General features: G+C 45.6%; 1 protein-coding gene across 4 annotated transcripts in view; it reads right to left on the bottom strand.

Moving 5' to 3' along the window:
• PRKCE (protein kinase C epsilon) overlaps nucleotides 1-16,589 on the bottom strand; it is a 436,609-nt gene that overhangs the window by 266,817 nt on the left and 153,203 nt on the right. The window lies entirely within an intron of this gene.

The following is a 16,589-nucleotide window of genomic DNA, read 5'->3' as shown; positions in this document are numbered from 1 at the left end:
TTCCCATGCACCCTCACTTCCTCCTCCCATCTCCAAATCCAGCTAACTGCTTCAATACAGAACCAGGCTGATGACATCATACGATGGAAGAAAAGTCAGAGGCGCTGGGCCTCTTAGCAGTTGAGACATCTTTGCAAGATCTGAACTGTCCTCACAGAAACTGTGTCCTCTGAGAGAGAGGAGTAACTCTGGAAACCCGGGGTCACCAAATGGCCCCAGGTGCCTACACCTACCCCCACAATCCCATGTGTCTATGCAGGTCTCAAATTGGCTCATACATGCCAGGCTTGTCTCCCCAACAAGCTGTGAGTTTCTGGACGGCTACAACCACCACTCTCCTTTTCTTTTTCACTGTCTCTGGCAAAGAGCAGGCAAACACCTAGCAAGTGTGACTTAGGAAGGGTTGTTCTGGCGGATACCCCTTCCTCCTTCAAGGTCAAGGTCAAGTATCCTCTCCTCTCTGAAGTCTTTCCAGATATTCCCAGAGAGACTTGATCATCTGGCATGTGTATTCCCACAGGGCACACACACATCTTAACCATGGCTTCTATTCAACGGCACTCCATGGTCCATATGTCTATCTCCTCTGCTGGACAGGGTATAAGAATCATATTTGCATCCCTCTTGCATAGCTCACTGTCTGTGTGTCGGGAGACACCCAATAAACATTTGAGAAGTGGGAAAAGGCTCGAGGCTCAGGACTGTCAGGGCCTATTCTGGGATCATCTTCCCCTCCAAGGCTCCATCCCCTGTAGGAAGGAAGGAAGGTGGTCTGTACCAAAAAGTGATATTCAAACGAGGAGAGGGGGGAAGGGACAGCTAGCTGCATATTCCTTGTGAGGTGAAAATCTCAGCTGGAACTGACACCCCTATATCCACCCCATCCCGCCCCCCCCCCCAACACACACACACCCCCATCTCACTCCACTCATAATCCAGGCTCCCAGCCATCCATGCTCCCCACTTTATTTCCAGGCTCGGCCTTTCGTTGTTCAGGGTTTCTCCCCAAATTACTATCATCAACAGGGGTCTTCAGTGCCTCCTAGGTAAGGCCTTTGGTGGCATCCCAGGTGCTCTGTCAGGGGAGGGTTGGGTGGGGTGCTGGGGGATCTCAGGTTGCCCCCCAGAAGCCATTCACCTGGGATCTCGTGACTAATATCCAGATGGCAACCAGACAACAAGCTAGTGATGCCATGAGATGACTCTCCCCAGCCCTTCTGCCCCAAGAGTCTGATTTTAGATTTCTGAGTAAAGAGCATGCTCTCCAGCACCCTCACTGCATCTCCACCCTCCCAGACCCACCCCCAGCCACAAACACATCCCGGCCCCTACACTGAATTACAAACAGGAAAACCAACAGCTGACCAGAGCCAAACCAGAATCCCGTCCCTGCCACATTTCAGGGGCCTCCTTGTCCAAAAGCATGGAATTTAAATAATGTATGCCTTTTAGAGATTAGATCATCCCTATTAAACCCCGCTGGCAACATGAAATGCTTTCTCATATCCTCCAAGTCAGAGATTTCCCACGACTGTGGACTCCACTGGCTAAGTACAATGCTATCTGTGAAAAGCAGGGAGGAGAGGCAGAGGAATGAGACAGGCTGCAAGGCCGAGCCGAAGGCAGGCAGCGTGCCTATCTCTGCAAGAGGGGAGTGAGAACTTGTGGCAGGGGGACAGGTCATTGGCGATAAGATGTATTAGGATATTAACATTCAAGATAGCAATCAGAAACCATTTTAGCACCCACTGCTGCTTCAGGGCCGATGAACTGCATTTCCAAACAGAGAAACAGAAATTAAGCTATTACACATGCCAAGAGCAACAGAGAGCTTTGCAGCCTGGGCAGATGGCCGCAGAATGCTGGCCAAGCCCCGGCCAGCAGAGCAAAGAGGCTTTGAGAACCCATCTAGGGGGGTGCAACTTCAACGTGGGTGACTGCAGGGGTTATCGGGTACAAAAGATGGTAGAAGGATGGTGTAACTTCATGGCTAAATTACTTTAATCACAGATTCTGCTCACCATTAGGAGGCCCAGATAATGAGGCATCCAAGGTGCCCAACGCTGAGGAGCCCCTGCAGCTGTTAGTGGGCATCAGCACCAGGCAGCTGGCATTACATGAAAGCAGGCCTCTTCCCTCCTCCCAACCCATCCCAGGGTTAGTTATAAGCACCTTTTTATGCCCTCCAGGTCCCTCACAATTCTCTCTGATGCAACCCTATTTATCAAATCTCCTTGAACCTCATGTCTTGACTTGATGGGTCTTCCCAGCTACTATGTCTGTTCCCTTGACTTTGATTCTCTTTCAGGCTCCAGTGCCCTTGGCTATCTCTCCAGCTGAGGCCAGAAGCAGGGCAGCAGAACAGTGGGGCCAGACCAGGACTGGATCCCAATTATGCCACCCACCAGCTCAGGCAATTATTTCCTCTCCCTGAGCCTCAGCCTCCATCTCTTCTCCGTGGCATGGGTTGATGTGAAAACTCTGTGAGTGAGCCTCCCTGGCTTTGTGGCCAGTGGCAAGCAACTACCTTCTCTACGCCTCAGAATGCTCCTCCATGAAGTGGAGTTGATACTAGGTCTTGTGTCATTTGGGCGGTCATGATGTTAAGTGAGATAACCTAGGTAAAGTGCCTCGCGTGAGGCCTGGCATGAAATACTCAGTAATTGTTGGTGCTGGGGTTATAAAAAAAGGCTGTCTCCAAATTGCCTCCTGGGCCAATGTTCTTTCCACTATATCAAACGGTCCCCCAACAACAACGACAACAGCAAAAAGGCATCTTCTTGCCCAGAGTTAATATCATTACACTAGAGGCCCAGTGCATAAAATTCGTGCACAAGTAGGGACCCTAGAAGCTGCTGGCTGCCAGCCAGGGCCTTCCTTCGTTCCACACCACCCCATGGTGGTCAGTGCACATCATAGTGAGTGATCGAACTACAGTTAGTCGAACCCCCGAGGGGACACTTTGCATATTAGGTTTTTACATATATAGGTGTTATTCCAGTACATCTAATAACTTTACAGTATTGTTGTGAATATCCAATAAAGAATAAGGTGAAAACTTTGTGTCCAGTCCAGGGGAAGCCCAGGGCAGGAAAGGCTATACCCCTGGTCATTAGAGGGCCAGTCGCTGCTCATGGGAAAAGGAGAAGGGGAGGGTGATGTGTATAGAATGAGCACCTACTCTTCCTCAGACTGTGTTCTGTGCTTTATCGGTTTATTTAATCTCCTATAAGGTTGGCAATATTTGCTGCTTCTCACATGGCAAAAAGGACCGAGAGAGCTTTTGCTGGATTCACACCCAGGGCTGCCTGGAGCACGCGGGAGAGATAACTTTGCTAAGAGCTTCCGACTCAAGCCCTCTGACAACCCAGTCCCAGGGTTCTCTTCCTCTAAGCCTGTGCAGGTTCATTCTCCCTCTCAGGGTAAGTGACAGGCTTCTCAGCCTGGAAGGTTTAAGGCAGAGCAATGCTTCCCCACACCCTGCCCTCCAGCCCGTGGGCGAGGTCTGGGCATAAACACAGCTCCACTCATCTGAGTTAAGAATGAGGCAATGGGGAAAAAGCCCAAACCATCCCTCCACCCATGAAAAAGACATCTCTGAAACGCAAAAGACACTTTTTAGAGAGTGGTGCCTGATCATTCACAGTCCTGTACACATTATTTTATGCATTCCCCCCAATTAACCTGTAAGGTCACAGGTATGATTAGCACCACTGTATGTATGAGAACACGGAAGATAACTAGCCAATACAACATGACTAGTCATGCACACCAATGCCCAACTCCAAGGGGCACCATTCACCTGAATGAGTCTCCTGGAACTGGGCAGCCTTGGAGGTGAGTGGCACCCTCAACTCCTGACTCTCAGTCCAGTGTTCCTGCCACCACACCATACCTGCCCAGAGGGAACCCTAACCAGTGGGCCAGCACTCCACCAACAGTGCAGCACTGCACAGCCAGCTTAAATGTTACTGCTGCGTGTCACTGTGACCCACAGGTATCTGCACACCTGTGTTTGGGGGTGACCAAGTTCAAGGCAAAGGAGATCAGACATTCATGGCCAACCTTCCTCCAAACCCTTAGGCTCAGCTTTCACTGGAGACCTCTAGGCAACAGAATAGCCCACAAAGGTCACACAGGCCCAATTTGAGTTTCACTTTCCTTTCCACCTATTGTCAGACACCAGGGCCTAGAAAGAAGCAAAAAGTAGAGAGTGGGTCAGAAAAAAGATGGATCCAGAAAGGATGAGAAGGAGGAGGAGAGATGTGTACTGCCCACGTTGCACCAATTAAGTCTTAAATAATAACCTGGTTCTTTTTTATTTGGAGAAGGTTGGAGAGTGAAGAAGGAGGAGGAATAAGGAAGAAAAAGAGAGAAGTCTCAGGAGTTCTTTCCCAAAGCTGAGGACTCACTGCCCAAGTCCTGCACCCCCTTTATTGCTGGCCATTCTCCGCTGGAGGCTCCTCGGGCATTCTATGAGGCAAGCCAGACAGAGCAGGAGATCTTGCAGCAGGCATCCTTCTAGCTCTGCTTTTGGAAAGCAAAACGTTAAGGCACCATGTGGGCAACTCTGGAGCAGCTGCTGGGTGCAGATTTTGAAGTTAACAGCTAATTAAATTAAAGACTCTTCATTTGAGAAGTTTGCTACCAGCTCTACTGGCAGAGTGCATTAACTCCTTGAAAAGCAGAGGGCGCACATGTAAATACACATTTTTAAGTTCCTCTCTGGTAGCAGGCTTACATAGCACCGACTTTCATAAAATCGGGGAAAGATTGTTTCTTTTTCAAACACCTTCCACGGCGGTGCAAAAGTGGTATTCCAGCTTTAGTGTCCAGCCCTGCAGAGCAGAACACTTTCTGTCCAGTACCCAGGGGGGATTCAACACATATTTATACACGTTGGCTCAATGGGTAGATGGCCTGACTTTAAACTAAAAAGTCACAACTGAATGATGGAGACGATTTACTTAAGAAGCCGTCAACCGGTACACAAGTGTTCTTAGCAGCTTCATTGCTAACAGCCAAACACGGGAGACAACCCAAATGTCCACCACAGGTAAATGAATATGCGAATCAAGCTATATCCATATGTTGGTATTTTTGCTCCGCAAGGAAGAGTGAACTCCTGACACATGCAACAAAAAACGGATACCATTTATATGATGTTCTAGAACAGGCAAAACTAACATATGTTGACAAAAAGCATACCAGTGACCTCTTACAGGTGAAGGTGGAAAGAATGCAAAGAGGCACAGAGGATCTTGAATGCTTTTGTCAATATTATATTTTACATATCCAATAAAAATAAGAAAGCAACAGCTATAAAAAAGCCAGGAAGAACTTTCGAGAAAGATGGACATTTTCTGTATGTGGACTGAGTGGTGGCTATATGAATGCATACATTTGTCAAACTGCGTCAAGCCATACTCTTAAAAATAGATGCACTTTTTTTATTTTTGCATGCAAATTCAACCCCAATAAAGTCATTTTTTAGAAAGGAGGAAATAGCCATCATTTCACATAAGCATTGCCCCACAATTTTCCTTTAAATAACAAATCATCTTCCCACCCTCAGAGCATTTATCATTTCATATTCCATTTTTTAAAAATAAAAGGATTCATTCAGAGTTTTCCAAGAGTACATCAATAACGCAACGGAATGTACACCTACCCATGTAGGCACACATTCCCACACTCACCCACATGTGCAAAACACACTCAGCAGGCACAGTCACCTTCTTCTGTCTCCTATGATCCCAATACAATAATAGCAAGAAAAACACATCCAAAGTGTAGGTTTGAGAGCCTGCTGAATTATTTAAATCCGTCTTTGTGTGTGTGGATCTCAATTTCCTCATATGCAAAACAAGACAATTAGGGAAAATTCTCTAAAATGGCTTTTAATGATCTTAAGGACCTAAATATCTATGAATAGGATATTTCTGCTTAAATAAATTATGGTGCAGTTGGTAGATCACTATGCAAGCCCTAAAAAAGAATGAAAAGATCTAAATGTACTGACTGATATTCTGTGGGATATATTAAGTGCATGAGAGGGTGGGATAGAACAGAAGGTGCAATCTCTTATTGTTAATAAAAAAGGGTGCATATACAAACATTCTTTCACACACTTGTTCCACAGAGATTATCTCTAAAAATCTTAGTCCAAAGGAAACAGGGGCTGTGTCAGGATTGGGCAACTAGACACTAGGCAAGAGGGTTTATTCTTAACCCTATGCTCTTTCAGACCATTTGATTTTGGACGTCACAGATCTCAGCTCTGCACAGGCCACTAATGGAGTAAACTCAAGTTAGCACCTGCTTCCTCTTTCAACAGGCTCAGAAATAGACCCAAAGAGCCGGCTCCCTCTGATGACAGAGATGGCTATAAACAAATAACTCTATGTGGATGCAAATGCTTTCCTGCTCTGAGAAAACATTCAGAGGTGCCAAACCTAATATTGAGAGTGTGTAATGGTTTGCAAAGCATCACCGATCACCTGGTCACAGTATCGTTTTTCTATCTCCTTTCAGGGAAATGAGAGTGCATGACTGTGTATCCTATCTAAGAGGAGTTGGCGAGTGCAAACCACAAAAAATGCATCCACTTACTACCCCCACCCCTCGCCTCCACCCCTCGTGTTGTGAAGTGAAAAATACCCACGACCAATCTGCACTTTGCATTTTGCATTGCAGTGGCCTCTCTCACTGGATGTATTTGTATGTGTGTTTGACTCTACATTTCCTCTGTTTTAAGCCAATACTTTGCAGTGACTAAAGGTAAAGGCTCTGAAGCTAGCCTACTTTGGGTTCAAATCCCAACTCTGCCTGTTACAAGCTGTGTGGCCCTGCTTCCATTTCCTCATCTATGCATGAAGAATGTCAGTGGCATCTGCCTCACAGTGTGGGGAGGATTCAATGAGATGGTTTAAGCACTGGGAGCTATGCCCGGCACACAGCTAGCTTCCTATTCATGTAAGCCGTCTAGTCATGATCATTATTTCCCACCGAGACTGGGAGCACCTGTAGGGCAGAGCCATGTGCTCTTTTGGGGGGTTCACGGTTCCTGAGCGATGGCTGCTAATCCCTAGAGACTCCAGTGGAACTGAATGGATCCCCGTGGCTCAGAGGAGCTAGGAACTGTGCGACCAGAAACAATTATCTTCAGACCACGAACGGTTCTGTCTCATAAGCATGCCACCTTGCAGATCACCCCATTAATGGCTGCTCATAAAGGTATGCGGTGCCTGACTCCCTCCAAAATCTAGAGGTGGTGTTATTTATCGTTTGGAGCTCCTCAAGAAGGGAGACTATTTTGTTCTTAATAATAATCATGACTCGAATCAACACCCTTTATGAAGCACTTTACCTGTGTTCTCTGGGTGAGGGAGGCAGTGTCCTTATTTTCACCATTTCAGGGGTGAGAAAACAGAGGCTTGGGGATGTAAGTCCTTGCCCACATCCCCACAGCTTGAAGAGGAGGAGCCTGGGTTAAATCAGGGTTCTCCAATGTCCTGTTAGCTCGGGGCCTGGAATGCTGCCCAGCGAGTGGCATGGGCTCAAGGAGATGGTGTGGAAAGAACACATGGTGAGCTGGTCACGAAACTCACACTGAGTTCACGATGACAGAGTTGACTCCTGGACACACAACAATGAAAGTAAAGCTCCTAGTAGTCAATAATATTGTAAATCACTCTGTAGGGTGCCAGGGGGAACACTTTGTAAAGTATACCATTGCCTAACCACTGTGCTGTCCACCTGATACTCATCTAATATTTAATGTAAACTGTAATTAAAAAAAAATTTTTTTTTAAATAAGATGTTTAAAAAACTGTTATTCTCAGGAGTGTTTGGGGTCTTGCTCCCCAACATATGTCATCAGTTTAGCTCAAGTAAACCCTTATTTAAAAAAAGAAGAGAGCAGAGCTCCCTCATCCTCCTCTTGGAAGTCATAGTTGAAGGTACACCAAACCCGTAGCAAAACAGTTGGGAGGCTCAGATAATGAGCCACAAATACACTGCAGGACATCATGCTTTGGGGAATAAAAGAGCTGCTGGAAATCTTGCTGTATGGTGATTTTTATGTATATCAAGTCCTATTTGCCGCTACTTTCCACCATATATGTTTGCAGCTGTGTCGTATGAGAAAAAGAACACTTTTATAAAAACCACAGAAGCATGACATTTAAGAGTCATAATAATGTTAAAATCGCTCAGTTCAAATAAAGCCAAGAAAAAAACTGAAGGCTATTTTTTTTCTTTTATTTTGCCTATCAAATTAGCCCAAGTTGCTTTTAGGGTATGCATCTCTGTGCTATTTGCTTGTTAAAATACAAGCAAAACTAAGTTTGGTAATATGTTCAGTTTTGAAAAATAAAAGGCTGCATGGGACTTAGAACGAGAAGCAACAATCCCAGACCCCATGACCCCCCAGAGGGAGCCATTTTCATCATTTCTATTTAGATTTTCTTGGTGGTCACTGCCATGTTTCTAAATAAAAAGTTTATACCTCCATTTCCTGATTTCTTATTTTAGACATTCTCTCTCGCTGCGCTGATGTGATAGATGAAGTTTTAGCCACCTCCCTCCACTTTCCCCCTCCACAAAGTAACTATACATCACACTTCTCATTTCCTTTTCTGTTCTCTTCTACAACTGCAAAAGAGAAATCCAAAATATCAATTTCTTGTTCCATGAACTATAGATGACATCCATTGACCCTCCTCCATGTTCTAACTAAAAGACATTAATGCTTCCAACCCTCCCATCCTCCGCTTGCCTCCCCACCCCGACCTTTAACACTGATGACATATCAATTCTGTTCTCTCACTGTACTTCAGTTCCACATTTTGTGTATCCATTGGTTTTAAAATCTGAAAACTAATGAATAGTGTTAACTCTTACGACTTAGTAAATGGTATCGATATTATACATGCCTTCTTTTCCATGGGCCTAATGTGACAACCCAAGTGCCTCTCAATTGAGAAAATAACTAGTATCAAATTCAAATGGATTTTTCCCCACTCTATCTTCCTCAGGTCTTGATGTTTTCCCAGGGTTCTTTTCTCTCAGGGATAACCCTTCTGGAGACCCCTGCTGCCCTCCTCCCCCTATGCTAGACTGGCTGCTCTCTGGTCTGCTGCATAGCTGTAGTGTGATCACTTCTTTTCACTGCTCTGCTGGTGCTGAAATCCATCATATCCCTTGTTCTGGGTTATTTCCTTGTTTTTGCCAGTCCATTTTGATTGAAATATTAATTAAAAGTGAGTAGAATGCCAGCTTTCTAAGACCTTGCATGCTGTACTCCCAGACATGATTGATAGTTCAGCTGAATATGGAAATTTCGGTTTAAAAAAGTCATTATCAGAACATTCTTATATCATAAATATAGCCAATAGACTCTGATATCAGCCTGCTTTCTGTTGCTTAGTAGATTAGTTTTTGTTTTGACTCACTTGGAGTTTTAGGACTTTTTTTTATCCACTGTGTTCTGCCATTTCACAATGATATGTCTCTGGGTATGTGTTTTTGATTAACTGTGATGAATGAAACTGAACTTATAGGAGATATTCTCCTATTTATTCTTTGCTATTAGCCTCTTCTCCGTTTTCTCTATGAAACTTCCATTACTCAGATGTTGGAGCAATAGAATTGATCCCTATGTCTCTTACTATTTGTTATATATGCTAGTATTTCTATTTCCTTTACCTTTTTAGTCCATATTCTGGGAGATTTCCTTTACAACCCTTTCACTGAACTTATAATTCTGATAATATGTTGAGTTTCCAGGCGTGTCTTCATATTTTCCACTATGCATCCTTTCTCATTACGTCATTTTCTTTTTTGTTTTGGTTTATGGATGCAACATATTTCTGTAGATCCCAGCTGATCTACCTTAAGGTTAGAGCAGCGATTTTCAATGGGTGTGCCACAAGAATTTTAAAACATGCAATACCTGACTACTTAGTCTGAGAAACCAGCCTCTATTCCCTTAGATTGTCAAATTAGAAAAATGACAACAGCCATCCAGTGTTAATGAATCAAAATTATACTTACTTTTTGGTCAGACCAGCAAAAGAAAAATTTTTTTTTCAGTGTGCTGCACAATTTTAGTAATTAGTTTATGTGTGCCATAATATGAAGAAGAAAAAAAAGAAGAAGAAAAAGTTGAAAATCACTGGGTTAGACACTGGAAACCAGTGATTATAGCAAGATCCCCCCAAAACCATTAGACAATTTCTCTTTAAAAGAGCCTTCCAATTTTTACACTTGAAGTTAGGGTCTGGCTCCAGGGCCTTTGGCAGTGAGAAGGATACAGCTCCACATAGAGGCCTTCAGATAGTCACATGTTTTCAGCTGCATATCTCACTCCAGATCATTGAGGTTAGTAACTATAGTCCCAAACCTGCTGCTCCTTTAGGGTCCTGTAGGAGTTGCCACTCTGTCTACTTTCATCCCCAGACATGAACTAAAATAGCTTACCAATGGCTTCTTTCTTTCTGCTTACTTGGTTGTTGCAGAATTTTATTCTCTCCCTCCTCACACCCCCCCCCCCCGCCCCCCCCCCCCACACACACCTTTCTTTCCTTTCCTATTACTTAGACTGGGTCTTGACTAAGGGGGGAAAAAAAATTTGCTCCAAGACCACCTTGAATGGAAAATCCAAAAACATGTCATCTTAAATTATATGATTCAGTGCTGGTAAGAACAGGGAGAAATAGGCTCTCTAACACACTGCTAATGAAATGTAAGTTGGCAAAAATTTATAGAGAGTGGTTTAACATTATATAACAAAAATCTTTTGACCTAGCCATTCTACTTCTGGGAATTCATCCCAAATCACATATGCGCAAAAACAATTTGAATACAAGGATGGACATGACAGCATTTTCAAAGAGTGTAAACTTAGAAACTAATTATCCAATCAGAGCAAACTATTTAAATACATTGTGGCATATTTAAATCATTAGATATCATGCCATCATGATTAAAAAAAAATTCTTATAGTGTTATATTACTGACATGGAAAGTCATTCAGGGGAGGAAAATTATAAAGGAATATGTAGTTTATAATCCAATTCTATAAAAGTACAATGTAAATGGTCTGGGTAAGTACATACACAGAGGGGGAAAAGATTCTCTGTAGGGGAATGGAATAATGTGTAATTTTCTTTGTGCATACTTATTGTTTTCTAAATTTCATACTTTTATTTCTACTATCATTTGTGATTTTAAAAAAAAAAAAAAAAAACAAGTTTGTTGTTGCTTGAACAACATTATGTAGCTCAGTCCCATTGTTCACAGGTAAGGAAACAGAGGCAATAAGCAGTTAGAGGAAGCAATCCACGCAGGCATCAGAGTAACGGACCCACAGCTGAAGTCCAGGATAACGCAGCTGAACACACAAGTGAGACATACAGGTGCTGAAGCCCATCCCAACATGTGAACTAGGAGGGAAGATACCTTCGGAAGCACACAGCAAAGAGAACCTGAAAACTGTCTGTCCGAGCTCTGAATGTCAGAATAAAAAGGATGCTGTGAACTCACATCTGCTTTGCAAGGACACTTTACAATCGTCTACAATCACTACTTAATTGTGGGAGACGGGGCTGTGCCAGAAAAGCCTTAGACACACACAAGGAAGCAGGAAGGCCATTAAGGAGGCAGTAATCCAGGTGAAAGTTAGGGGCCATCATATTAACCCAGGAGAGAGGTGATGGCGGTTAGAAGGGCTGGGAGTGGTGGAAGTGATGGGAAGTGGTCAGATTCTGCAGATATTTTGAAGGTAGAGCCAAAAGCCTTGCCGATGGATTGGATGCAGTGCATCAGAAAAAGACAGGGCTGGGGCTGGCACGGAGACTGCTGGCCTGAGCAAAACCCGGAGCTGCCCTTGGCTGAGCAGGGCTCTGAGTGGAGCCGGGTGAGTGTGGGCAGGCTTGGCTGGAGGCAGCTCCGAGATAGCCAAGGACAACTGGATATAGGAACCTGCAGTTCTGGGGGGGAGGACCAAGCTTGGGATCTGATTTTGACATTCACGAACAGATAGATGGTGCACATCCAAAATCCCTGACCCACATCCTGACATCAAAAAGTCTCCAAAAACTGGACCTTTTTTAAAAAGTTTGGGTCAAATCATTTGGCAGCAAACCCTGACCCAATCTGACACAAAAGCTATTTATCTTATCTATATTTATCCCACTTAGTGTGAATGTTTATACAACTGTGTTACAGAAATATGAATTTGCTTCACCGTGAAGGAATGCCCCGGAATCTGCTGGGCGTGTACTATAATGTAGAGAATACATACTATATTCACTTTCTAGAAGCAAAGGAAGTCTGAATTCCTAAAATCTGAGCCTTTGGATAAGGGATATGGATATGTCATTTGAGCCATGAGCTTGGAGGCTGAGAACCGATCCCAGGAGCCTTCCAACACACAGAGATGAAGAAGAGGAGGAGAGGCCGGGAATAAGATAGAAACACTGGACACAGAGGCTGACCTCCACTGTCCTGGGTGCAGTCTACTTCGACTTCTCTCCTTCCTCCCTCCAAACCTCTGCCACCAAACACACACACTCAGCACAGACTTGTGGCTTTTAAAAGCCTTGCAATTTTTTTTTTTAGCTTTGTGTATGTCTTTAAAGGAGATGACAAATACCTCTCTGTCTCTCTCTGTCTCTGTCTCTCTCTCTCTTTCACACACACACACACACACACATATACACACACAGTTTTAAGCCTGTTGTTACACTTCATGCATCACTGTACTAACTCACTGCCCTTGTTACAAGGTGGGGTTCGTGTGGGGAGGATAAAATATGTAGAAAATTTGAAATAATGCTTGAAGTTAGCATAAAGGCATTTCCTGTTTCTGGGAAGCCCATTTGCCTGTTGCTGTTGTTCTAAGAGATTGAGTGTCCCTCCCCTGACCACTAAACATCTCACCTCCAAAATTCTGTCAGGAGGCAAGGGGGGGTGCGGGCGCGCTACCGGGAGGCACTCCAAAGCCCAGGCCTGTTGCAGGAAAATGCTGGAAATGCTGGAGAGGCTGGTGCCTGAGCCCCCTGCCAAAGTGTCCTCTTAAGCTGCAGAGCCACAAGGTCCCCAAAGGGGCAACCTCATGTGTCCCTAAGACAAGACACGGGCAAGGGGTGAGAAGGCTTAGAGCAGAGGCCAAGTGAAAGGCAGATGATGTCACACAGCTGCTGGTATGAAGGCGATTATTCCTACGTTCATTCCTGAGGCTAAGCATGCTCTAAAGGAGGCAGGTTTGCTGAAGATAAGCAGCCTTATAAAGAGTTAAAAATAAGAAGGAAAAGGTAATCCCATGCCCACAAAGGGACCCAGGTCCTGGTGCCTTCCCAAGCTCCACTACTCAACCTCCCCACCTTCTTCTCCTGCCCTGGATGCAGCTTCCTAGGCTCAGTAAACCTCCATATTGGCCTGCATTGTTGGCCCATGGATCTACTAAGGAAGAAAAAGAAGAAATAAGAAACCTCTATGAGAAAATCTGGGCACTTCTTCAGTAACAGAAAGATGAGCAACAAGCAAATAATAAGAAAGCCCTCCTAGAACAGGGGCGGTGATGGCTAAATACCAACTGGAAAGGTGGGCATTGGTCATCACTGTTGAAACTGTCGACTCTGTCGACTTCGGTATATGTTTGAAATTTTCTATAATACGGCATCAAGAAGAGGAGGAGGAGAGGGAACAGGGAGGAAAAGAAGAAAGGAGGGAGGGAGTAGACAGCATCAATATCCCAGTTGGAGCAATGTCCCATGGCCACCCCTGGATTTTCTTACAGACCTCAACTGGGGAGCCAGGGCCTCATTGAACCCAGACCATCCTCACCTCCTGCCCCAACTAATCTAACCAGTACCCTGCTGGGGACAAGGGGAAGAATAAACCCAAGTCACAGCTGTCCACCCAGCCCTCCTCAGAGTGACCTCCGAGGGCCTGCCCCGCACCCTCCCTGGTGCTCTCCTGCACATGCAGTCAGTGGTGATGTCTTCACATTTTGTTCAAGGTTTTCACAATGGTAAGTGCTTTGAGGAAAGAGGAGTCAGTCCCTTCATCCTTCCCTTTCTCCATAAGGATGGCTTCCCTGCCGTCAAAGCTGCCTGTCTACTTGAGATGATCAGAGATGAATAGAATCAATTGTGTTAGCGATAGATCTGTCCTGCTGAAGACTGCACATTTTGACTCCCTCTGACTCCCTCCAGGTTACCTCTCCTCCACCAACTCAGGAAACGTCCCCAAGACCCAGCTCCGCGGTGCCCACGGAGAAAGCCAGGCGGGCGAAGCCAGCACTCCGCAGGGACAGGGCCTGGGCAGCCCCCAGAATGTGAAGCAAGCCCGCCAGCCTCCCAGCTGCACAGAGGAAACGCCGGCGATCCAACGAGCAGACCCCGGGAGTGCAAAGCTCCGTCCACGTCAGCTGAGCCAGACCCCCTGACCGCACAGATCCTAGGAGCTGTGACCCTCGAGCTGGCATCTGCTATGCAAAACCTCCACCAGCCCAGGAACGGAGCCAGCTGCCCAGAGCGCACTCAGCTCAAGCTCAGAGGTGCTGTGGCTGCCAGCAGCAGAGTTGGACAAGCCCCCAGAGATGGAACTGGGCCCAGAGAACCACCTGGGAAATAACCAAAATGCAGCCAGAGTCAAGAATGAAAAAAACCTGAAGCTCTCTGTCCTGGGCAGATGAGAGACGCCCTGCAAGTGGCACTCAAACCAAGCAGCTGCGGGGCTGCTGCCTTGGACACTCATGGTTCGTTCTACGCTCCTCCCCGGCGTTTATCCCCATGGGTGTAGCACATACCCTAGCACCCAATTAGTCAAATATGAGAAAATCTACCACTTGCTTCTTACAAGTCAAGTTACTCTCTGATCCTTTGCTTCATTAACGGATCAGTGAATCACAGGTCTCCCAGTTGAATGGGATCCCACACTTACAAGTGCCTGTCTGAGAAAGTGAATTCAACAGCTCAGCCACTTGGTGTGAAATATTTTCCAATGAATTCCAATTTCTTTGTGTCCTGAGGAGCAGAGGATCCAATGACTGCCGATAAACCTGCAAGCCCCGGGGATGCTGTTTGAGGCCGTGGGAAGGCTGTGGTTGTCTGTGCCAATTTCTCCAGAGTTAAGAATCACAGCCCCAGGAATTCACTCCAAAGCTCAGAGTGCTAGTTGAGCTCATGTTACTCCTTGACAATCGCCTGGGAACAGGGCCTGACAAGAAAGAGGAATAACCTGCCTAGCCAGTGTTGCTCAGTGGTTAAGCATTGACCTATGAACCAGGAGGTCCCAGTTTGATTCTCTGTTAGGGCACATGCCCAGGTGGCAGGCTCGATCCCCAGGAGGGGGCATGCAGAAGGCAGCTGATCAATGATTTTCTCTCATCATTGATGTCTCTCTCTCCCTCCCTCTCCCTCTCCCTTCTTCTCTGAAATGAAAAAATAAAAAAATAAAAAATTTTATATATATATATATATATATATATATATATTCATTTTTATATATATTAAAAAAGCAGGAGGAACAACCTTAGGGAAAGCTAGGCTCTTCCAGGACAGTATCCCATTCACTTCACCATTGTCTCCCCAGACCTCGCATGGCACCTGGGCAGAGGGGGTGGTGATGAGGGTAACAGGTGTTAGACGGAAATAACTATCCCAATCAGAAGGCTAAAGAGAGACGTCACTTATCTACTCTTAAGGTTTCTTTGGGCTATTACATATGGGTGCCAGGACCTGATCCCTTATCCCTGTAGGGGATAAAGGTCGTGATTATTGAGTTTAGTGCTGCATAACGGCATCTCTGCCCCTCCCCCCCCAAAAAAAAATTACTAGTAAGAAGCAACTCTCCTTACAGGGAGAAGGTTAAGAAGCAAACACTCCCACCCAGGAGAGAAAGGAGAAGTCAGACTTGTGAGAAATATTTAATCCTTGACTAGGCAACTCATTCTGTGAGTAACAGAGTCACACTTCTTGCCCCACAGGGTCCCCAAAGGCACCCTTACCACCTCAATTGCCAAGATGGCTGAGTTAACCAGACTGAAAGCGCAGAGCCCAGTGGCACAAAGCTCCCTATTACCCGTAGTTCTTACGGGATTCTCCAAATGGAACACAAGGAAGAAAGTGCCCATGCGGAGTTGGGGATCGCTGGCACTTACCCTACACCCCCATTCCAGCAACAAAGTCATCCAGAGCCGCGCAGGAAGGAGGCGGGGCCTCCAGAGGGTTTGTGCCCCAGGCCCCCACTTTATCTACGGGGGCTGCTGGTGGGCACACCATTTTGGCTGCTTTCTAATTATTCCCCAGAGCCACCACACTTCCCTCTGGGGTTGGCTCAAGTTTCATTCTCCGGAAACCAACTGCTCTTAAAACGCCACAGGCCTTCCCCAAACTACAAAATTCCTTCTCTCGGCTCTGGAGAGGACAGGGCCATTCCCTTTCCTGTCCCTGTGTGGCCTTGCACATACACACACATTGGATATACACAATAACTGGAGTGTGCTGACTGTACATGGTGACTTCTGAAAAGGTATGTACAAAGGAGAGAGAGAGAGAGAGGGAGGGAGGGAGAGAGAG

The sequence above is a fragment of the Pipistrellus kuhlii genome, unplaced genomic scaffold (assembly GCF_014108245.1).
Source record: "Pipistrellus kuhlii isolate mPipKuh1 unplaced genomic scaffold, mPipKuh1.p scaffold_m20_p_13, whole genome shotgun sequence".
In the NCBI taxonomy this organism is placed as follows: Eukaryota; Metazoa; Chordata; class Mammalia; order Chiroptera; family Vespertilionidae; genus Pipistrellus; species Pipistrellus kuhlii.
The sequence above is the reverse complement of the archived record's forward strand: the minus strand, read 5'-3'. Positions and strand labels throughout refer to the sequence as shown.